Genomic DNA, 24,517 nt, shown 5'->3' with positions numbered 1-24,517 from the left:
CTAAATCTCCAGGAAAACCTGCAAAAGTTGGTGTGCTAGAAATGCGGAAAGGAAGGGCACTTCAAAAGGGACTGTAAATCTAAAGCTCCTGATAAATGAAAGGGATCTGATGATGCTCCTTCTGTAGAGGTGAAAACCACCTCAGATGAAGGTGGGGATGTGTACTTGGTTTCCTCAAGTACACATGTAGATCATGAGGCATGTTTGATTGACTCATGTGCTTCCTTTCACTTCACTCCCCATAGAGAGTGGTTCTGCGAGTATGAGAAATATGATGGTGGTGATGTCTTCTTAGGGGATGATAGGAAGGCTAGAATCGTTGGTCGCGACAAAGTAAAGTTGAAGTTGCAAGGTGGAAGGGTTAGAACACTTCCGAGTGTTCTGCATATTCTTGCATTGGCCAAAAATCTTATTTCTGTAAGCAAGTTGGATGATGCAGGTATAAAAATAGTGTTCGAGAAGGATACCTGCAAGATGGTTCAGGGAGCACTAGTATTGATGTGGGGAGTTCGGACTGGAACTTTGTACAAGCTGCAAGGTAGCACTATTGTTGATGGGTGCAACAGTTCTGTGGTTCCTGAAAGTGGAGCAGAAAATCTAGTGGTCTCCAGAGAGAAGACCATGTTGTGGCATCAAAGGCTTGGACATATTGGAGAGAAGGGCCTTCGAATACTTCATGATAAAGGTATGGTAGAAGGTATGAGTAATAGCTCTATGGACTTTGATTTCTGTGAAAATTGTGTATATGGGAAGCAGAATCGAGTGAGTTTCCTCTCTGGTGGTAAGAGGGTGAAACAGATATTAGAGCTTGTGCACAGTGATGTGTTTGGACCTGTGAAGGTTCCATCACTGGGTAAGTCTGTGTACTATGTATCATTTATAGATGACTTCTCAAGGAATACATGGATATATTTCCTTAAGAAGAAATCTGAAGTCTTTGACAGGTTTAAAGAATTTAAGGCTCTGGTGGAAAACCAGACATAGAAGAAGATAAAGGTCCTGAGGACAGATAATGGTGGAGAGTTTTGCAGTAAGGAATTTGAAGAATTTTGTAAGAAGTGTGGTATAGCATTGCAGAAGACTACTCCATATACACCTAAGCAAAAATGGAGTTGCAGAAAGAATGAACAAGACGTTGATGGAAAGGGCAAGAAGCATGCTCAGTGGTGTCGTGTTAGGACAGGAATTTTGGGCAGAGGCGGTGGAGACAGCATGTTACCTGGTCAATAGATCACCTTCATCAACGTTGGAGGATAAGACTCCACAAGAGGTATGGACTCGTAAGAAACCCTCTCTTTCACATCTGAGGGTATTTGGATGTGATGCATACGTACATGTTCCAAAGGAGAAACGAACCAAGTTGGATAGTAAATCTGAAAAGTGCATCTTTATTGGGTATAAGGATGGTTTAAAGGGTTATAAGCTTTGGAACCCAGCAACAAGGAAGGTTGTGTACAGCCAAGATGTAGTGTTCAGAGAGGTGAAAGATGTTATTAAACATGAAATCCAATGAAAGGAACTTGAGAAGATAGAGTTTGAGCTAAAGGAGGAAGAATCAGACTCTACAGCAGAGGAGGAATCAGAAGATAAAGAGCCACAAACTCCAGGTGTAAGAAGATCAGTTCGAGAAAGAAGGCAGCCAGAAAGGTATAATCCATCTACTTTCTATTTAAATTTTGCTTTATCTATTACTGATGATGATCCTAGAACTGTGAAGGAAGCAGTAGATTCAGAGGATGGAAAACTCTGGAAAGAGGCCATGGTTGATGAAATGGCATCTTTGCACAAAAATGAGGCTTGGGATTTGGTGGAGTTGCCGGCTGGAAGGAAACCCATTGGCAGCAAATCGGTGTTCAAGAAGAAGACAAATGAAAAAGGAAAGGTGGAGAAATACAAAGCTCAGTTGGTAGCAAAAGGTTATTCCCAGGTGTCAGGAATTGATTTTGGTGATATTTTTTCTCCTGTTGCCAAGGTAACTTCTATTAGGTTACTTTTATCTGTTGTTGCTGCTTTTGATTTTGAGGTAGAACAGATGGATGTGAAGACAACATTTCTTCATGGGGATCTAGAAGAGGAGATCTACATGAAGCAACCTGAAGGCTTTGCGGTGAAGGGTAAGAAAGAACTGGTATGCAAGTTAAAGAAGTCTCTGTATGGGTTAAAATAGTCACCAAGGATGTGGTATCAGAAATTTGATACATTTATACTGGGACTTGGCTTCACCAGAAGCAAAGCAGATCATTGTGTGTATTTTAAATTATTTGGTGACCATGTTATTTATCTGGTCTTGTATGTGGATGATATGTTGCTAGTTGGAAATGACAAAGAAATTATCCAAGATTTGAAGACCCAATTGTCCTCCAAATTCGACATGAAAGATCTTGGTGCTGCAAACTATATTTTGGGCATGGAAATTAAAAGAGATCGGGCAAAGAGGAAGCTCTGGTTAAACCAAAGGAAGTATGTCAAGACAATACTGCAGAGGTTTAATATGTAGGATAGTAAACCAGTGAAGGTTCCTATTCATGTAGGTGTAAAGTTATCTACTGAATAGTGTCCCAAGACACAAGAAGAGGAAGAGGATATGTCTCGTGTTCCATATGCAAGTGCAGTTGGTAGCCTGATGTATGCAACGGTCTATACTAGACTAGACATTGCACATGCAGTGGGAGTATTGAGCAGGTTTATGTCAAAACCAGGGAAGGAGCACTAGACAACAGTGAAGTGGGTTTTCAGGTATTTGCATGGCACTAGTGATTATGGTTTGTGCTACCAGGGAAGACCAAGATTGGACAGAGTGTTGGATATTCGTGGCATTGTTGATGTAGACTAGGCTGGAGATCTGGATCAGAGAAGATCTACAAGTGGGTATGTGTTTAACCTATTTGGAGGTGCAATCAGTTGGATGAGTAAGAAACAATTTGTAGTGGCACTATCAACTATAGAGGCAAAATACATGGCAGCCACTCATGCAAGCAAGGAAGCAGTTTGGTTGCAGATATTGTGTTCAAGTATGGGATTAGTATAGGGAGCTATAAGGATATACTATGACAACCAAAGTGCAATTTTCTTGGCAAAGAACCTTGCTTATCATTCAAAGACAAAGCACATTGATGTTCAGTATCACTTGGTGAGGGATATGATAGAAGAAAAAAAGGTGTTGCTGGTAAAGGTGGACACTTTGAAGAATATTGCAGATGCATTGACAAAATCTGTGAGCTTTGAGAAGTTCTCCTGGTGTAGAGAAACAATGGGCGTTTTAGGGTTGGAAAAATGACTAAACTCTCCTGTGGCTCCCTGTGGAAAGAAAACAACAAGTGGGAGAATTTGGACGCGATGGTTTTCGGTCCATGGTATTGGATGCTTCGGCATGTATAAACATGTATTATAACATTGAAAGGAATATAATGAAAAATCAAGCCGGTAGTCCCGGTTTTGGGATCCGGGCGAAAATCTCTATGTACATGTGTTTTATGTGTTATGCTCTCGCATTGTTTATTTTATGTGTTTTAGAATTCGTATGCAGGTAATTTCTGTACAGGGTTAAAATATACAGAATTGGTACTTGGAAACAGAGCTTCGTCATGGTATAGGTGAATGAGATGTTCTACGCGAAGGATTCGTAACGATGTTCAGCTTTGAAGACGGGTTTGATTGTATTGCCAAAGCTCTACAAGAAGTTAAAGCAGCAATCTTTAGGATACCGCAAGATCCCTTAGATTTGATTCAACCCGATTGGACTACTCAACTGAACCACGCGCTGGAAAGTTATAACATCACTGCTGAAGAAGAAGACGAGGATCCACGAAAAATTAATATCCCTGAAATAGAGGGTCACCGTGAGGTCGAAGGACTGCAGATTGAGAACCCTAATATAACCACGCCACTGAAAATGAAACAGCTAAATATTAATACGAAGGCGGAACCCAAATTCGCGAAGATTGGAGATTACTGGGATGACACGACGGTAGACAAGGTCACTGAATTGCTCTGCGAATACCAGGATTTGTTCCCTACCAAGTTTACGGAGCTAAAGGGGATAATAGGAGACCTAGGTGTTATGAAGATCACGTGAAAACCCGACGCGAAGCCCGTCAAGTAAAGGCCTTACCGTCTTAATCCGAAGTATAAGGATAAGGTCCGCTTAAAGCTAGACAAGATGCTCACAGTAGGCATCACTGAGCCTGTAGAAGAATCTGATTGGGTAAGCCTAATGGTGGTACAAGAAAAGAAGCAGAAGGATGATATAAGGATATGCGTAGATCTCAGGAAGTTGAATGACGCTTGCAAACATGATCCTTTCCCGACTCCGTTCACTAATGAGGTATTGGATAATGTAGGTGGCCAGGAAGCATACTCCTTCACTGATGGGTTCTTTGGGTACCATCAGATCAAAATCGCACCTAAGGATAGAAGCAAGACAACCTTCATGATGGAAAGGGGATGTTTTCAATGCACTGTAATGCCGTTCGGATTGAAGAATGCACCTACAATTTTTTCACGCGTAGCCATTGCTGCATTCAAGGAATTTATTCATAAGTTTCCAGAGGTGTACTTTGATGACTGGACTGTGTTTGGCCTGGTAAAACGCCATGTGGCAAGTTTGCGCCTGATGCTAGATACTTGTCGAAGGTACCAGATTGCACTCAATTTGAAGAAATGCTTGTTTTGTGTTCCTTTTGGGACCCTGCTGGGTCATGTGGTTTGTAGACAGGGACTAATGGTAGATCTCGCGAAAATTGCAGTAATACTTAACTTGGAGGCGCCGAGGAGTGTAAAACAATTGCGCACAACCTTGGGACATACGAGGTATTATAGGAAGATTATCAAGGGCTATGTCCAGATCACTGCAGCTATGGAGAAGTTGTTGTAAAAGGATGTGTTGGGAGCAAGATCCCCCAAGGGCAGTTTTGGGGCTAAAAGCCCATGTTTAAGTCAATTTTTATAATATAATTGTAAAGAATCCGAATTTTGTGGTCGTGGAGCGTGAAGGTATTATATGTCAAAAAGGGTAGTCCACCCTTAGTTTTGTAAATTAAAGTCGGCTGTAAGAGATCTACCCATGGTCCGCGGACCATGGGATTGTATAAAAAGAGCTAAGCTCTAAGTAGTTAGAAGAACATAGAATGAGACACGATGTAATGGAGTCATAACTGGGAAGCAAGAAGTCTAAGTCTTGGGTTGTAGCGTAGGTAGAGGCTCTGTAGCTGAGTGCGCAAAGGCCTAGGGTAGAAGTCTGCAGTTGAGTGCGCGGACCCCTGCGGCTGTGTGCGCAGGGCGGACAGAGTTTGTAAATACTTGGAGATATTAATAAAGAAAGATATTCTGTAATTTCTGTGTCTTTGTTCTGTTATTGCATCTTAATATGTTATGTATGAATCTCATTTATTATGCTTATGTGATGTGCGAATGAATGCAATTACGACGAATAACTAGACACAATTACGAATATCATTGCAATTACGTCGAATAACTGGACACAATTACGAATATTTGGTTATGTGGTGTTAACTATAATTGTTTGATAAGATAAGCGAATCACTAGATTAATTGGGGAATTCGTAAGGCACATTGCTCTAGCAGCGCGGAAGTACCTGAGTAGCAGGTTAGGGCTATGCGAAGGTCGATTGTACCCTTTCGCGGAGGTATTAAAGGTTGGAATAGAGGGCTAGTCTGGTAAGCCCTAGAGCGAAGCAACCTGCGCAAAGGCGGGAATAGAGTGAATCAAACGACATAACAACCATATCAGGGTGCAAAAACTTGGTTCCAGCATCCCCCTATACTGCTTCGGGTGAGACTTCAGTCCACGCCCCGCGAGCTGATGCCAAAAGGGCCAGTAGTGTAGGGATTTGTTTGGCTAATTAACACTGAACCTAGGTCAGGCCCCTTCAAGGCAACAAATGGTTCTATTGTCAGGACCGGAATCTGCATAAGATATGTGTGATGTCGTGTCACTATAATCCAACTAAGAAGGAGATCGGAGACTGGTTGGATAGGAAGATCCACGAATTCACAACGCAAGAGAACAAAAACCCACGACTGACAAAGGAATAGTGGTTTGACAGATATTTGTATACAGAGATCCACGAGATCTCTTTCTGCTCCTTCCCTATTGAGTTATACGAGTCGATCGCGAAGCTAGAAGATAGCCAAGGAAGGTGGAAACTTGACGGTCCTATTATGTGGACCCTAGAGCTAGTGCGAAGGTTGGAAGCATCATAGGATAAGATCGCTCATGCTATCGATCATTGGCTCGATCATGTCATAGGAGGATTTGTGACTGAATTTGTGGTCGATACCTCAGTCAACTACATCGAGGCGAAGCAACACTTTTTCAAAGGACCACGAGGTAAGTACGTAAAATCTTTGAATACCTGGATTAAAATGCTATTGTGCGAAAAATGGGTTATGCAGCTACCTTGATGTTCAGGACTACGCGAAGCGGAAAAACTTACAGGAACGAAGGAAAAAAGGGTCTGGAGTATAGTCCCTTGATTTCACCTCCACAAGGTGACAAAGAAGGGATAGCAAAGGTTTCTCTGCAAAGTTCTATTCAATTAATAAGACAAGGATTCCCACGAATACCACCTCCGCCCACACCACCTCCAACTTCACCCGTACCACCTCCACCTCCACCGCAATTCAGTATGGCAAATACAGTGAAGTTGCCTTTGTTCAAAGGCTTGGGAAATGAGGACCCAGACCAATTCTGGTTCGTTGTAAGGGCTGTATGGGAAGCTCAAGGTGTTATAGATGATCATATAAAGAAGGCGACATTGGTTAGTGCTCTGCAAGATCACGCGCTAACTTGGTATATTAAGTAATCTAATGATAACCCGAATGCTGGAGTGGCAAACATCCAAGTAGCACTGAATAGAGAATTCAGTAGGCCTAAATCTGAGGCGCAGTTGATTGTGGGCTTCAAATAGATCGCGATGCAACCTGGTGAGATGCCTTGGGCACTAGATCAGAGGTTGAAGTGTACAATGTGCGAAGCCAACATGAATTTGACAGATGGACAACATCGCGAGTGGTTTGTAGCTTCGCTACTACCACACTTAAGGAGGAGTGCGTTGTCACAGCAAAAGATAACAACTCAATCACAGGCCTTGGAGATTTCCATGAGACTACATGAAACTTCGATGCAAGATCCAAATCTAGGAGTTTAGCAAATCCATGCGTCGCTGAAGAACCTATGCCTTGAGATGCAAATTCTGAAGCAAGACAGGATGATTCGACCAGAGGTGCGCGAGGAGGTATGGTGCTTGAAAAGCAAGAGTCAAGGTCATGAAAAAGACCATTGCTTGGTCTTTGCAAAATAAATTGCAGGAGGAGGATCAATGCCTTTAAGGCCAGAAGCTCAAGCAGGACCTAGCGCGGGGCCTGCATTATGGTGCGTTATCTGTCAGGTAGCTGGAAAACATGCCACGAATAACTGTCACTTGCTACAGAAGTTTGTACAAGCACCACAACAGCTGTTCTGCAACTTTTGTAGGTCGGTAGGGCATGATGAGCGTACTTGCAGGAGATATGAACTGATGATGGATAGAACTCCTACCTATAGGGTTCAGGCTGAAACGCGACCCCTTAACCAGAGTGAAGGGATGGCGCAGACAATATTTTAGGGGCACAAATGAGGTCAAGGCGGAGGAGGACCTGGCAGAGGTTGAGGACAGTTGATTTGCTACAATTACGGAGGACCAGGACACTATGCCTATGATTGCACTAATCCAACGCTTTCATCGTGCAAGTATTGCACGCTGTTTGATCATGAGATGAAAGACTATCCTACGCTGATAGCTATAATACGTGACAAAGGGGTGCTACCACCCTCGCTGACTCAGAACCTGCATATCATGAGATCTGAGCTGCGCGAGGAAGATCCAAACGTAAATATAGTTCTCAGGAGTGGAATTGTGACAGGAGATGACAAGGGGAAATAGCCAGAAGACAGTACATGGGTTCGCAAAGCTTCGGTGAAGGAGGCTGAGTTCGATTTGGAGTGCGCATGTGAAACCTTCATGGAAGCTAAGAAGAGCTTTGTTGAGGCCTCCACCTCAGGAAGCAAGGATAAGCCTGAGCAGGAGATGGACCCCTCTATGCTCACAACTTTCCTGGAGACTTGTATGAAGTTATTGTGTGATAGTAAGGCTATGAAAGGGTTACAAGAGCTCATCAATAGATGCGTTGGAACTACGTTGGGTGAGCCATACGTAGTACAAAATATTGGCAAGCATAAAACAAGGATGGGACGAGAGATGAGACTAACCACGCAAATAGGAGAGTATGAAATGGATCAGGTTATTTTGAACCTGGGGTTAGACGCGAACGTCCTACTGAAGCAGACTTGGGAACGAATGGGGAGACTTGTGTTGAAATGGTCTCTGATTCAGCTAAGGATGGCGAATCAGTAGAAGATCATCCCCATGGGGCGGTTGCAGGGGGTGACCGTGGATATTGAGGGAGCGAGCGCGCTGGCTGATTTTGAAGTAATAGAGATAGTGGATGACAACAATCCATATCCTGCGCTCCTGGGAATTGACTGGGCTACTCATATGAATGGGGTGATCAATCTGAAAAAGTGAAAGATGACTACGTGTAGTAGTACCCCTACATCCTGCTGAAGGATTGCGCTATATGGAACCAGTCCACGATTATGAAAGTGATGACGATCTAGACTGTATCTATAAGATAACAGCGTGAGACCAAGATTGGGTGAATCCCACCACGAATGGACAGATTACATGGGATCGCAAGAGTTCCTGCACTTCAGACTCTGATGAAGAAATAACAGGCTCTGATGAAGAAATAAAACGCTGGCAGAACCGGTTACATGAAGTAACTACGCTGAATTGCAACATGATGACCTGATCACTACGTTGTGTGTCGTCAGAGGTAAGAAGGTTGACTACTTATGATGGTCTGAATGAGGTAGATATCTTTTTGGATGCATTTGAAAGGGAGGTACCAAAAAAGCAGTGCTTCCAGGCGTTGGACTGGGCACCGCGCGCTACGCACGCAAGATGGTGGGGTACACACAAGGGAAGCTTTGATGATTGGCGTCAATGTAGGAGAATGATGAGAACTCACTTTGGGAAGCCGAAGGTGAGAATGACAGACAAGTATGAAGGGTAGGATGATCCACGTGTGCATTTGGCCAAATGGACCCAGGCTTATGGAGAAAAGCCCTAAACTGAATGGGTGCACTTTTTTTGTCACACCCTGGATATTGTCTCGATGAACTGGTATATAGAAACTGAGCTCCGCCATGGGACAGGCGAATGGGATATCCTATGCGAAGGGTTCATGTTGACATTCAATTTTGAGGACGGGTTTGACAGTAGTGATGAAGTGCTCCAAGAGGTGAAAGTAGCAATCTATAGGATACCGCAGTATCCTCTAGACCTAATTCAGCCGGAATGGGCTACTCAGTTGAGTTGTGCCCTAGAATGTTATAATGTAACTATTGAAGAAGAGGACGAGGATCGATTGAAGATTAACATTCCAGAAACATAAGGTCATTGCAAGGTTGAAGGGTCGTAGATTGAGAACCCTGATATAACCGCATCGTTGAAAATGAAACAAGTAAACATTGGTACTGAGGCAGAACCCAAATTCGTGAAGATTGGAGACTACTAGGACGATGTGATGGTGGATAAGGTCACTGAATTGCTCCGCGAATATCAGGATTTATTCCCTACCAAGTTTACAGATCTAAAAGGGATAATCGGGGACCTAGGAATGATGAAGATCACATTGAAACCCGATGCAAAGCTGGTTAAGCAAAGGCCTTACCATCTCAATCCGAAATATAAGGAGAAGGTTCGCTTAGAGCTAGACAAGATGCTCGCGGCAGGCATCATTGAGCCTGTGGAAGAATCTGACTGGGTAAGTCCAATGGTGGTACAAGAAAAGAAGCAGAAGGATGAAATAAGGATATGCGTGGATCTCAGGAAGCTGAATGACACTTGTGTACATGATCCTTTCCTGACTCCGTTCACTGATGAAGTGTTGGACAATGTAGGTGGCCAGGAAGCATATTCCTTCACTGATGGGTTCTCTGGGTACCACCAGATCAAAATCACGCCAGAGGACAGGAGCAAGACAACCTTCACGACTGAATGGGGTTACCTTCAGTACACTATAATGTTGTTTGGATTAAAGAATGCACCTATGATCTTCTCACGTGTAGTTGTTGTTGCATTCAAGGAATTTATTCATAAGTTCCTAGAGGTATATTTTGATGACTAGATTGTGTTTGGGTTGGTTAAGCGCCATGTAGAAAGCTTGTGCCTGATGCTGGATACCTGCCGAAGATACCAGATCGCACTCAATCTCAAGAGTGTATGTTTTGTGTTCCTTTTGGGAACCTGTTGGGGCATGTGGTTTGCAGACAGAGACTGATCATATACCCCACAAAGATCGTCGTGATACTGAACTTGGAAGCGCTAAGGAGTGTGAAACAGCTGCGCGCTACTCTGGGACACATGGGATATTACATAAAGTTTATCAAAGGCTACACCCAAATCATCGTGCCTATGGAGAAATTGTTGAAGAAGGATGTCACGTTCTACTGGAACAATGACTGTAAGAAGAGATTGGATATATTGAAAGAAAAAAGATGGTTACCTCACTGATTCTAGTCTTCTTGGACTAGAAGAAAGAGTTTCATGTACATGTCGATGCGTCATGTATAGTGTTGGGAGCAGTACTGACACAGGTTGGCGGAGAAGGCTTGGACCATCCTATCATGTTTGCAAGCCGAAGATTATCCAAAGCAGAGAAGAACTATTCCACCACTGAGCGCGAGGGGCTAGCTATGGTGTATGCACTCCAGAAGTATAGGCACTACTTGTTGGGATGCCATTTTAAGATGTATACGGATCACTCCGTGCTAAAGTACCTGGTCAATAAGCCTGTGTTGGGGAGAGAATATACATATGGCTCTTATTGTTCCAGGAGTATAATTTTGAAGTTGTTGTGAAGCCTGGATGATTGAACGCGGGACTAGACCATTTGTCGCTCATCGAAACAGGGGAGGAACCTACTAACTTGGAAGAAGGATTGCCTGATGCGCAGCTATTTGCAGTGCATGTCACGGATGGTTATTTCAAGGATATAATACACTTCCTAACAACAGGAACTACATCGGAAGGATACACTGTCCAACAAAATAAGGAATTAGTGGTGTGTGCGGTAGATTTCTCTGTCATTGCTGGGTATCTGTACAAAATGGGGACTGATGAGATATTGTGACGATATGTACCTGAGTTCGAAAGAAGAATCATCCTCGCAGACGCTCATGGGGGCGCCGCGGGAGGACATTATGCAAGGAGAGCAACTGCGCAGAAGATTCTACATGCAGGGTTGTGGTGGCCAACCCTTCATCATGACTCAAAAGCATATTACAAGGCGTGTGATGTGTGTCAAAGGACTGGAAGACCATCGCAGAGGGATGAGATGCCTTTGAATCCACAAATTATGTTGCAACCCTTCGAGAAGTGGGCGATATATTTTATGGGACCTATTCAACCATAAGGAAAGACAGGAGCAAGGTACATTATTACCACAACAGAGTATTTGACTCGTTAGGCAGAAGTGCAGCCGGTGAAGGATTTCACGGGCGCGACTGCCACGAAGTTCCTATTTGAGCATGTACTGACACGATTTGGATGTTCGAAGATCTTGATGAGTGATCATGGTACGCACTTCCTGAATGAGACGATCAGCGCACTGACAGAGGAATTTCAGGTATACCACTAGAAGAGCACACCTTATCACCCACAGGCTAATGGGACAGTGGAGGCGTTCAACAAAGTGCTCAAAAACACGCTAACCAAGGTTTGCAATGCTCAGCGAAGTGATTGGGACCTACGCATACCTACAGTACTGTGGGCTTATCGAACGACATGCAAGAAGTTGACTGGACAAACCCCTTTTAGGCTTGTCTATGGTGTTGAAGTAGTAATTCCTATGGAGTATATCGTACCTAGCTTGCACATAGCAGCGCTCACAGGTATGACGGATCGCGGAGCACTAGAGGAGAGGCTCGCACACCTGGAAGAACTGGAGGAAGAAATATTTTTGGCTGGATTTCTACACCAGGTCCAAAAGCAATGCAAAAAGGCATGGCATGATCGACACATCAAGCTGTGCACATTTAAGGTAAATGACCTGGTTTTGTTATATGATAGTAAGTTTGATAAATTTCCAAGGAAGTTCAGGATGCACTAGTTAGGGCCTTATGTTATTAAGGAGATTACCGATGGAGGAGCGGTACAGCTGGTCAAATTGAATGGAGAACCCTTCCCAAGAAAGGTGAATGGCAATTGCTTGAAGCCATACACTAGCGATCCGTCCATGTGACGAAATGACAGTAACACAGTCTTAGCGCTCCAGGTAGCTGAAAGGAGGCGCAGGACTATAAACTACACTGCCTAGGTTGGGGAGCTACGCGATTGGAAGATGGTGCGAAGCAAGGACGTGTCACTGGGTTGACAGAGAGTGACTTATATGACATCGGTGACACAATCAGAGATGTCACTGCGGAGGCCCTACAACAATTTGAAAAGCAGCAGCAGATCATACTAGGGGCCATCTAAACTGGGTTACAGGAGTTGGAGACCCGCACATCATAAGCTGGTACGGTGTCTACCATCTTGGCCATCGACACTTCAAAGGCTGTCGATATGTTGTGCACGAAGGCTTCTAGTGCGATAGTGCTGCTGGATGGAGCACTGACCACGGATAATGAGGATGACAGGCCCACTGTCATTCCTTGAAGGGAGTTGGGATGAACCTGGCAGCGCTTCCCCGTGAAGCACTCCACCTCTTGCACGATGGAGTAATTACAGAACTAAGGGCTTGAGAGTGCCACACCCTCCAGGTGATCAGCGAACAACAGATAAACAACGAATAGATGGCCCTACAGAGAAATGTTGTCATCGCCACTGAGACCAAGGCGACCAACTAGAGCAAGAAGATCATGCAGGTCGTTGAGGAGGCAGGCAAAATGGTCCCAGAGTTGGCCATTCCAGAGGAGGAGCCAGTTGAGGTCTGCATCCGCAAATTGGCCATAAGGGTGCGCAACACTCGGACGAAGATGGCACGGGTTCAGCTAGAGTTGAACCTGTAGATTACACAACTTCAGTTGAGGGCCTAGCCTTCAACACTGCCAGAGGTAAAGGAACAACGGGCTACCGCTATCACAGAAGTAGTTGCGGTGTTGGAAAGTGCAGTAACAAACTGCACACATTTGTTTGAACAATCATTTGAGGTCCTAACCAGCTTGCAGGAGGACCCAAACATCCAGAGGCTAGAGATGGAAGTGCGCAAACTCCAACAGCACTATGACAAAGTTAAGGGCACAGTGCGAACCATCGCGCTGACACAGAGGTTAGCCAAGCTGCAGGAAATCAAGCAGCTAAAGGAACATGTGGACACAACACTACATAAGGAAGCAGTGTTGAAGGCACGATTAAAGCCCTGGCTAGAGGAAGCTTACGCAGTCACAAGAAACATCGAAGGCAAGCTTGTGACTCTACAAGCGACGCAACAAAAGCTTCACGCTGATAGCGCGGGAGAAATAACCGACAAGACAGTTGAAGATGCGAAGCAAGCAGCAACTCAGTGCACAACCGAAGTTGCGGTCATTCGGGTCAAGCTGGACAGGCTTTGCACAAAGATCTCCGCGCCTACCCAGTGACTCGAGGGCGAGTCACGATGTTTATGTTGGGGGCCTGTTGGGAGCAGGATCCCCCAAGGGCAGTTTTGGGGTTAAAAGCCCATGTTTAAGTCAATTTTTGTAATATAATTGTAAAGACTTCGCATTTTGTGGTTGCAGATCGCGAAGTTATTATGTGTCAAAAAGCTTAGTCTGCCCTTAGTTTTGTAAAGTAAAGTCAATTGTAAGAGATCTACCCATGGTCCGCGGACCATGGGATTGTATAAAAAGAGCTAAGCTCTAAGTAGTTAGAAGAACATAGAATGAGACACCATGTAATGGAGTCATCACTGGGAAGTAAGAAGTCTAAGTCTTGGGTTGTAGCGTAGGTAGAGGCTCTGCAGCTGAGTGCACAGAGGCCTAGGGTAGAAGTCCGCAACTGAGTGCGCGGACCCCTGCAGCTGTGTGTGCAGGGCAGATAGAGTTTATAAATACTTGGAGATATTAATAAAGAAAGATATTCTGCAATTTCTGTGTCTTTGTTCTGTTATTGCATCTTGATATGTTATGTATGAATTTCCTTTATTATGCTTATGTGATGCGTGAATGAATGCATTTACGTTGAATAACTGAACGTAATTACGAATATCTAGTTACGAAGTGTTAATTATAACTGTTTGATAAGATAAGCGAATCACTAGATTAATTGGGGAATTTGTACGGCATGTTGCTTTAGCAGCGCGGAAGTACCTGAGTAGCAGGTTATGGCTACACGAAGGTCGATTGTACCCTTTTGCGGAGGTATTAAAGGCTGTAATAGAGGGCTAGTCTGGTAAGCCCTAGAGCGAAGCAACCTATGCAAAGGCGGGAATAGAGGGAATCAAATGACATCATAACCATCTTAGGGTACATAAAATTGGTTCCAACATCCCCCCATACTGCTTCGGGTGAGACTTTAGTCCGTGCCCCACGGGGTGATGCCGAAAGGGCCAGTAGTGTAGGGATTTGTTTGGCTAATTAACGTTGAACCTGGGTCAGGCCCCTTCAAGCCAACAAGATGTCACATTCTGTTGGAATGAGGACTATAAGAAAAGCTTGGATGTATTGAAAGAAAAAATGGCCACCGCACCGATTTTAGTCTTCCTGGATTGGAAGAAGGAGTTTCATGTACATGTAGATGCGTCATGTATAGCACTGGGAGTAGTACTAACACAGGCTGGCGGAGGAGAATTAGACCATCCTATAGCATTCGCAAGCAGGAGGTTATCCAAGGCTGAGAAGAACTATTCCACCACCAAGCGTGAAGGGTTAGCCATGGTATACGCGCTCTAGAAGTTTAGACACTATTTGTTGGGTGGACATTTTAAGATGTATACGAATCATTCTACATTGAAATACCTGGTCAATAAGCCTGTGTTGGGGGGGAGAATCTGTAGGTGGTTCTTATTGTTTCATGAGTATGATTTTGAGGTTATTGTGAAGCCTAGATGACTGAACGCGGGACCAAACCATCTGTCGCGCATTGAAACGAGGGAAGAGCCCACTAATTTGGAGGAGGGATTGCCTAACGCGCAGCTATTTGTAGTACGCATCACAGACGGTCACTTTGAAGACATCATACACTTCCTAACGACAGGAACCGCCCCGGAAGGCTACTTCGTCCAGTAGAAGAAGGAGTTAGTGGTGCGCACGACAGAATTTTCTGTCATTGCTCGACATTTATACAAAATGGGGATTGATTAAGTATTACAACGATATGTACTGGAGTTTGAAAGGAGCAGTATCCTTGCGGACGCTCATGGGGGTGCCATGAGAGGCCATTATGCAAGGAGAGCGACCGCGCAGTGTTGTGGTGGCCAACCCTCCATCAGGATTCAAAATATTACTGTAAGGTGTGCGATGTGTGTCAAAGGATGGGCAGGCCATTGCAGAGAGATGAGTTGCCTCTGAACCCACAGATGACCTTACAACCTTTTGAGAAATGGGCAACAGATTTTATGGGACCCATTTAGCCCCAAGGGAAGAAGATGGGAACACCACACCTGCTAGAAGCAGCGAAGTACGCTTTGTTGTGGGTGACCAAGGATGCGCAGTGCATCAAGGACAACAAGATCTTCTAGATCTTGATGGAGATGAACATTTGCATGGCTATCAATCACAAACCGCGGTTGTCGCCTACTGTGTTTTCCAACCTGCAGGGGTACACGGAGTTCAAGGCAGACTTTCACCATGTGTCGATCAGGGCATGGAAGGACCCTGCGCAGACATGGTATGACTTGCCTTACTTGGCAACGAACGATGCAATTGATGCAGTACTTGATCGCTGGCCAGCAGAGTGGCGCACTACCTCAGACTTGGCGGTGGGGGCGAGCAAGTCCGCCGCACAGCGCAAAAAGGAGGAGGCCAAGCTCAAGATGGCACAGCTAGCTAAAAAGAGGAAGAAGGAGGCCGTTGACAAGGCCCAGGCAGAGTGCAATGTTGCCCAATAGACAGAAAAGTAGACAGGAAGAAAAGAGCGGGGCTCTGACAAAGGCGTGAGGTCGCCTTCGCCCAACACAGAGGAAGAAACGGACGAGAAAACTTAGTAGCACAGCGCGGACCCACAAGCGACATCCGCCTACATCAAGTGTCCAAGGGAACAAGAGAAAGGAGGGTCGAGTAAGAAATCCAAGGCCCATAAGACGTTGTTGGACTCAATCACCCTCACATAGGGCGATTTGCATGACATTGGAGACACGGTACGAGATGTCACCGCAGAGGCACTACAGCAGTTTGAACAACAACAACAACTACTATTGGGAGCCATCCAGACATGTTCTGCAAGAGCTATAGACCCGCGCATCACACGCTGGCACGGTGTCCACCAGCCTCACGATTGGTACTTTAGAAGCTGTTGAGATGCTGCGTGTGAAGGTCTCTAGCATGATAATGTTGTTGGATGGAGCACTAACCACGGAGAATGAAGTTGACAAGCCCACTGTCAGCACCCTCAAGCGAGTAGGGTTGAACTTAGCTGAGGGCCTGCAAACACCGCACCTTATAGGTGATCAGTGAGCAGAGGATTAATAATGAATAGATGGCCCTACAACAAGACTCTGCCATCGTTGTCGTGACTGAGCTAACCGACCGAAACAAGCCCATAGTTTAGGTCGTGGAGGAGGCATGCTGAGTGGTCCCGGAGTTGACCATTCCTGAGGAAGAACCAGTCGAGGTACGTGTCCACAAGCTTGCTACACGGGTGCGCGACACTTGCACAAAGATGGCTAGGGTTCAGCTGGAGCTGAATCTACAGATTACATAATTACAGTTGAAGGCCCAACCTTCAACTCCGCCAGAAGTAAAGGAGTAGCGTGCAACCACTGTCATAGAAGTAATAGTGGCAATAGCCAGTGCAGTAGCAGACTACACACAACTTTTTGAACAGTCGTTCGAGGTCGTGACAAGCCTGCAAGAGGACCCTAATGTACAACGACTGGAGACAGAAGCATGATAACTGCAGTAGCGTTATGACAAAGTAAAAGGTATAGCACGAACTGTCACTCTCACATAGAGACTGGCGAAGCTGCAAGAGGCCAAACAATGGAAAGAACAAGTAGATGTAGCGCAACACAAGGAGGCAGTGTTGAAGGCACGATTGAAGCCTTGGTTGGATGAGGCTTATGCAGTCACGACCTCTATTGAAGGAAAGCTTGCGAATATGCAAGCAACTCAACAGAAGCTTCAGGCTGACAATTCAGGACCAGCGACTGAGTAGCCAGTAGAAGAAGCGAAGCAGGCGGCTGCACAGTGCACTGTCGAGGTTGCGGTCATACAGGTCCAGCTGGGAGGTCTCCGCGCCAAGATCTCTGCGCCTGCAGAGTGACTCAAGGGCGAGTCACCATGTTTGTGTTGGGGGCCTGTTGGGAACGGGATCCCCCAAGGACAATTTTGGGCTAAAAGCCCATGTTTTGGGTCAATTTTGTAATAAAGTTGTAAATTCTATGCATTTTGTGGTCGTGGAGCGCGAAGCTGTCATGAGTCATAAAGGGTTGTCTGCCCTTATCTTGTAAAGTGTAAAGTCAGTTGTAGAGATCCACCCAAGGTCCATGGACCATGGGATGGTATAAAAAGGATCTAAGTAAGTAAGCTCTAAGTAGTTTTGGTAGAAGAAGACAAGTCTTGGAGTCTTGGTAGAGAAGTCTAAGTGTTCGGGTCTTAGCATAGGTAGAGGCTCTACAGCTGAGTGCTCAGAGGCCTAGGTTGGAAGTCCGCAACTGAGTGCGTGGACCCTTGCAGCTATGTGCGCAAGGCATATAGAGTCTGTAATAATTTGAAGATATCAATAAAGAGAAGTATTATGCAAATTCTATGTATTTATTTCCTGTTAATGCATCTAGTTATAAGGCTACGCAAAGGTTAATCGCACACCTTCGCAGAGGTACCAAAGGGCGGAATAAAGGGGTAGACTGACAGAGCCCTAAAGCTTAGTGACCTGTGCGAAAGTAGGAACAGAGGGTATAAACCGACATCACAACCATCTCAGGGTGCGGAAACTTGGTTCCAGCATCCCCCCATACTGCTTCGAGTGAGACTTCGGTCCGCGCTCCGCGGGCTGATGCCGAAAGGACCAATAGTGTAGGGATTTGTTTGGCTAACTAACGTTGAACCTGGGTCAGGCCCCACAACCAACACATACAAATTGGAGCTACCTACATCTTTCTGAGTACACCCAGTTTTCCATGTTTCATGCTTAAAGAAGGTTATCTGTGACAAGCTCCCAGTTCAAACAATACTTCTATAACTTAAAGAAGAAGGGAAAATAGTATTGGAGCATGAAGTAGTCATGGAAACAAGAACTTGACAGCTACAAAATCGATCAATTTTTGAGTATCTCATTAAGTGGAAGAACTTACCCGCTGAAGATTCCACATGGGAGGATGAGAATTTTATACAAAAGCATCACGAACTACTCAAGCGTTGAGGGAAACATTTTTTTGAAGGAGAGAGGCATGTTAGGTCCCTATAATACTAGTGTAGCCCCTTATTGTTAGTGTTGTGCCCATGCAACCCCCATATTGTTATTATTGTGCCCCATAGAAGCCCACTATTGTTATTGTTGTGCCCTTACATTATTATTGTTATGTAGGATTTGATTATATTGTGACCCCTTAGACTCCTATATATACCAAGGAGGTCTTGTCATTTGTATCATCCAAGATTTTTTCATTAATGTGATGTAAAGGAGGCTGCCCCATAGAAGAGGCTACTTTTCAAGTCGTTGATCTATCTTTTCTTATGTTTTTTAATCTGATTGCATAACAATTGGCCATGCTAAAATATATTTTTGTTTTGAAACTCCTGCATATCATGCTTCTATTACGGATCTTCTCCATCTCTTCAAATTTTGTTACAAATCCTTTCTTACACTATAAAACATTGTTCTTCTTGCTACCAAAGAAAATTCTTCATGAATTTGGCTATTCCTTTTGCTATTGAAGCAACATTCTCATGCTATAGAAGTCTCATATTATGACTATTTTTTTCACAGAGCATATGAAAGATGAAGTCTTGGCCATGATACACTATATTTATGTTCTACAACCTTTGCATATCTTACTTTTGTTATAGATCACATTCATATCTTTCTTTTGTGATAGATCCTCTGCATATCTTGTTTCTACTACAAATCCTCTCCATCTCTTTTTCTTTTGCTATAGATCCTCTCTTTAATATCTAAATCACTAGGATCCATAAAATGTACATGGAAATCCATAAATTGTGTTATCTTTTCATGCTTTATAGTTTATTAAAACTTGGAATTATGGGAATATGATGAAGAATCTTACAGGGCACCTTATCTGTTACTTGATTTGTTTGTTGTCTAGTAATTCTAGATTGAGGGCATTCTAAATTTGTTGCATGTTTGTCCATAATATACAATATGATCATTAATATACGCATTAATTATCAATGCTCGATTACTATATCTTTCATAATGATAGATCGTATGTGCAAGGCAAGGTATTTGATAGTGACAAGAGAAAAATCACCTAACAATCTACAACGTTCAAAAATAAATTATTGTACTGAATATTCATTATTACATCCTTTATACAATTATCTCTTAACATAATAAGAAAAAACTTATTCATATATGAAAGATTATATTGCGTTATTTAAGATGTGTGTGTGTGACAGGTGTTTGACAAACCATTCCATATTTTCAAGTTCACTGACAAAAAAATAGGAGAGATAAATTTCATCTTTGAGCATTCATATATGGATTTTTGTACCTTATCAACCAAAGAAACATCATGAACATCATCAAAGTTATCATACATTGAAGCAAAGTTGTCATGGATCCATTTATTTAGTCCATCATTCTCAAGTACATAAATATCATTTTCTTCCATAAGATCAACTTCATCTCCATCCAGTCCATCTCTATCAACTTGAAGACCAATATTTCTACTCCAATTTGACACATCCTTAAGAAATTCAAGCCTAGGATGCTGTCTTTGTAATTACAAACATTCAAATATTTTTAATATATACCAAAAATTAAAATGGTATAAAGTTTTATAAAAATAAATAAAAATTAGAGAATAACTTATTAGTGTAAAATATTGGTTTAGACCCCTTTTAAAGTGCAAAAACTCAAAAAACGTTAAATTTGGTTGTCCTTTTTTTAACTCTTCTCACATATAAGCCCATCACCACATTACTCTTTTAACTTAACAATAGCACTCAAATTATTGTCCTTTGACAATGTTATGTATTACACCAAATTAATAATAATAATAATAATAATGTTGAAAATATGACAAAAATGCTATTATAAATGTTAAAATTATCACATAATTGTCGCCACATATCTCAGGTTTTAATAGTTTTTATAGAGACTTCACTCCACTGACCATGTTCAAATTTTTAATATGTTAACACTACAAAATGGAATTTGAAATTTTGGTGTGCGTAAATAAAATTTTATTAGGGACAATTTTTTTTTGAATTTTTAATAATTTAGAAGACTTCCCATTACCACAATTGATTGTTACCATATAAGTATAAGAAATGAACATCCTACTTCTTATCCAAACATAATATTGATGATACCTACAATTCGAGATTAAGAAGATCGAAGAGGAAAGGTAAATGAAGGAGTAGGGTCAACTTCATACTTCTTGTACTCAAACCTTGTCCAACTGAAAATCTAAGGGAAAACTTATTATGTGTAGTTTTAATGCTTTTGTGGTTGTCGATTCACATTTTTAACAAACACTTGCATGGGGTCATATAAGCTTTGGTGCTAATGATTTACCCAAAAAAGAAAGCGAAGAACCAAATCTTTGTGAAAAATAATTATAGATACATGGGAATTTTTAAATGTTGTGAAAACTTCAACTTGAAAAATGAAAAAGAAAAGAAAATTTAGTGTAATATTTAATGTAATGTTATAAATGTAACAAAATATAATAAAGTTTGAGAGAAGGTATAAAAATTTTAACGAACTAGTAAAATTAATATTTCATTCATAAGTGAACATAAAATGGATAATTCTCCGATGGGGCTATGAGCCAGGAAGGGAATGTTTCTAAAAATGTGTGTCAAGATTATACAAGTCCGCTCCTCATCATGGTGTGTCATGAAATCCACTATCAGACTTGGGGTAATAACCTCACATCCCCTCATCATAAATGCAGGGGGGTTGATACATGGTGGCAGAGGTACATCGTTATATGCAGTGGTGGTGAGGTGTTATCCTCACCCTATTGCTCTTGCAATCTTGATGCAATAAGCATTGTGCGTCTGGGGTGGTTTGCTTGTTGTTTTGGTGAGGTTGGTAGTGGTTTTTTTCTCTGTGGTTAAGAGACATCATCTCTTATGATTTCCTTCATGTTCATGAGTGAATTGGGTCAATGTTCTTCATTTTATTTTTGCATACTCTACGAGTGGGTTAGTCTTCGAATTGGTGGTTGTTTTCTTTATTTCGACTCTCCAAGATAATGATTTTGTAGGTATCTCGTATCCCTGTCCAGTATTGGTGTGTGGTTGTTGGTATCCTAGTAATTTCTATGTCTAGTTCTAGGAAGAGAGTTATCTTTCTGTTTAGAGGTGTTGTTTGTGTTTCAGGTGCTTGCTACCTTCTTCCTTTGTAAAATCTTGCTAAATCTTGTTTTGGGTAGCTAGTGTTTTTACAACTCAAGGGGAACTCTCTATGCTCCTTCCTAATTGGGATTACCATGGTCAAGTCAGTGGTCTTCCATAACTCTCGGTGTGATTTTGAAAACATTTTCATATTGTCGAGTGTCCATGTCATGCTTTACGAATGGGGTTTTCAAAGGTCCATGTTTGTAGTTCGTAGAGTTTTACAAGTTGCTATTGTATTTGGGTCCCAGGTGTGGAGTCTGGGGGATGATTTGATTATGGTTTGGTCAGGATTTCAAAGGTTTATGTCTTGTTCCTCTACTGGTCTTATTGGTTGTCATTTATTTCAGGGTTACAGGGATTATTATCTTCTCTCTACTAACATGCCTCCTCAACAGAGAATGACAAGTCACAAAGGTGGTGTGAGTAGTTCTAGATCTCATCATTGTCAGGTGTTTGCTTGGGATTTTGTAGCAACTTACTTTGATTCAATCCCTTTAGAAGTTCAGAGGGAAATTCTGCTACTAGAATCAAAGGAGTTTGGGGATCACCCTTACTCTTATGATTCAGAGGTAGGCACAAAAGGTCTCAAATGGATACCTGATCCGGGAATGTTCAGGAAAAAAAGCTACATTTCCTTCATTCTCTCTTGATTCACCAAGAGATGGACACTCTCTTCCACATGATTTTAAGAGACAAGCAAGTAGATAATTACAAAGTTGTAGCTGGCCAATAGGACATTAAACATCTTCTAAGGAATATATGTTTCTGCCTTGATGATATTGATTCTCTTTTGAGTAGGGTAGAAAAATATGTGGTCTTGGACTTAGCTTCTAAGGAGTTGTCTGATCCTCTTGGAGTCATTAATGTTCCACCTTTTACTAATTCTCCTGACTGTCCATTTATCTTATCTAATTAGTATTGGTCTTTGTTGGTCAAGTTTTGGTTCCCTTGGGCTCATCTGTTCTTATGGTTACTGAATCTTTTTGAGGATATACCTGTGGTGTTATATGGCATTTACAAATCTACACTTGTTTTGCTCTTGGTGTTTTTTTGTGGTGACACTTGGTTGGTCTAGGCAGTTTTCATGATGGCTTTGTTTCATATCTGGCATACTATGGTGTGTGTGGTATATTAGCAAGGTCTCCATATAGTTGGCAATACAAATTGTACGTCCAACTTGCTCTTCTTTCCTTTGTTTGTTTCTATGCAGTGGGAAATTGATCTTCACTTGGTTTTGTAGATTCTAAGTCAAGTTTTGCAAGAGAATTATTGTCTGCCTGTTGGGTCTTTGGTATGGCATAACTATGGTGAAAGATATTTTATTTCATGTGTTTGTCTTTTGTTTGGAAACACTGGATGTGGCAAATGTTTTTCTATCTGATAACTAATTGCCTTTCGGCCTTAAGGTTATTCTGGTCTTTTAGAACCTAGGCCTCATTTTGTAGTTGGCAAGAATTGTGTTTCTGTCGTTGTAATTAGGTGGAGACTTACCCTCCCAGGTTGTGCTTTTTTGCAAGTACCGACTCTATAATCTCTATGTATAAATTGTTCCATTAATGATTTTTTTTGCACTGGCTTACAAAAAAGCAAAAGAACATAAAATGGATAATGGGTGTAAAGGACAAAATAGAATCAACTCATGTTATATAATCTATTATCATTAGATAAAAAAAGTACAAAATTAGGTAATTGTGACTATAGATTTTTATGCAATAGAACTTTGGGGAAGGTTGTGAGGTTAGTGATGATGTAAAACTTATATTTAAAATTAAATTGCAAATATATATTTATATAAATTGAAAGTGAAATGATTGATGCTATATGTTTTTTAATCTAAAGTGAATCCTAAAAAGTTAACCATTCAAGTATTACTATCGTTTCATTCCATGAATTAATATTAACACTTACAAACCCATATGTGGACTAGATTAAAGATGATCAATTGACATGTCTTTTATGTGGGATCAATCAGTTATTGAAAATAATTAAACTTGGTTGTAAGCATCATGTAAATTGACATCATGGTCATGCAGACCTATCTTATACTATGGTACTATTGCAAAAATCAATTGAGAATTAACACAAAAAAGTTAAATAAAATTGTATTATTGTTAATTAGCCATATTCGATCCATTATTTTGTATATTTAAATAGACATTTGCTTACATAAAAACTTGGACCCAATACTATGATTGATGGAACCTGTAAACTAAAACATTGACTAAGGCATATAATGACCACTTTCATACACACTGGTTACCACTAACAAAAAGATTTACCACTTTACTATAGTAAATAAACATTATGATTTTATTTTAATTTTTTCATAATTTTCAAGTTTTTAATTATATGAAAACATTATTGTATAGCTAAATTAAATAATAAATAATAAGTTAAAAATTAAAGATATAAATATAATTCTTTATTTCTATAAAAGATATAAATATAATTTTTTTGAAAATAATTTTATTTTTTATTAATATTAATATTATAATAGGAAAGTTACTGCATTTCGAAATAAAATTTAAAAATTTATATATTTGAAAAACTTTCATATTAATTTATAAATTTATATTTTTAATTAATTAAAATATTTATTTAACCTTAAAGTTTCCTATCCTTAAAAACAAAACTTAAAATTTTAAGATGTGTTCTTAGCTTAAAATTTAATGTTAACTTATGAAAAGTTAAAATTAAGTCTTTTGGGTTGAGGTGGAGGCAAAA

Source organism: Pinus tabuliformis, chromosome 6, assembly GCF_031772625.1.
Source record: "Pinus tabuliformis cultivar Carrire ecotype Pingquan chromosome 6, CPIR1, whole genome shotgun sequence".
Lineage (NCBI taxonomy): Eukaryota > Viridiplantae > Streptophyta > Pinopsida > Pinales > Pinaceae > Pinus > Pinus tabuliformis.
Note: the sequence above shows the minus strand (reverse complement) of the source record.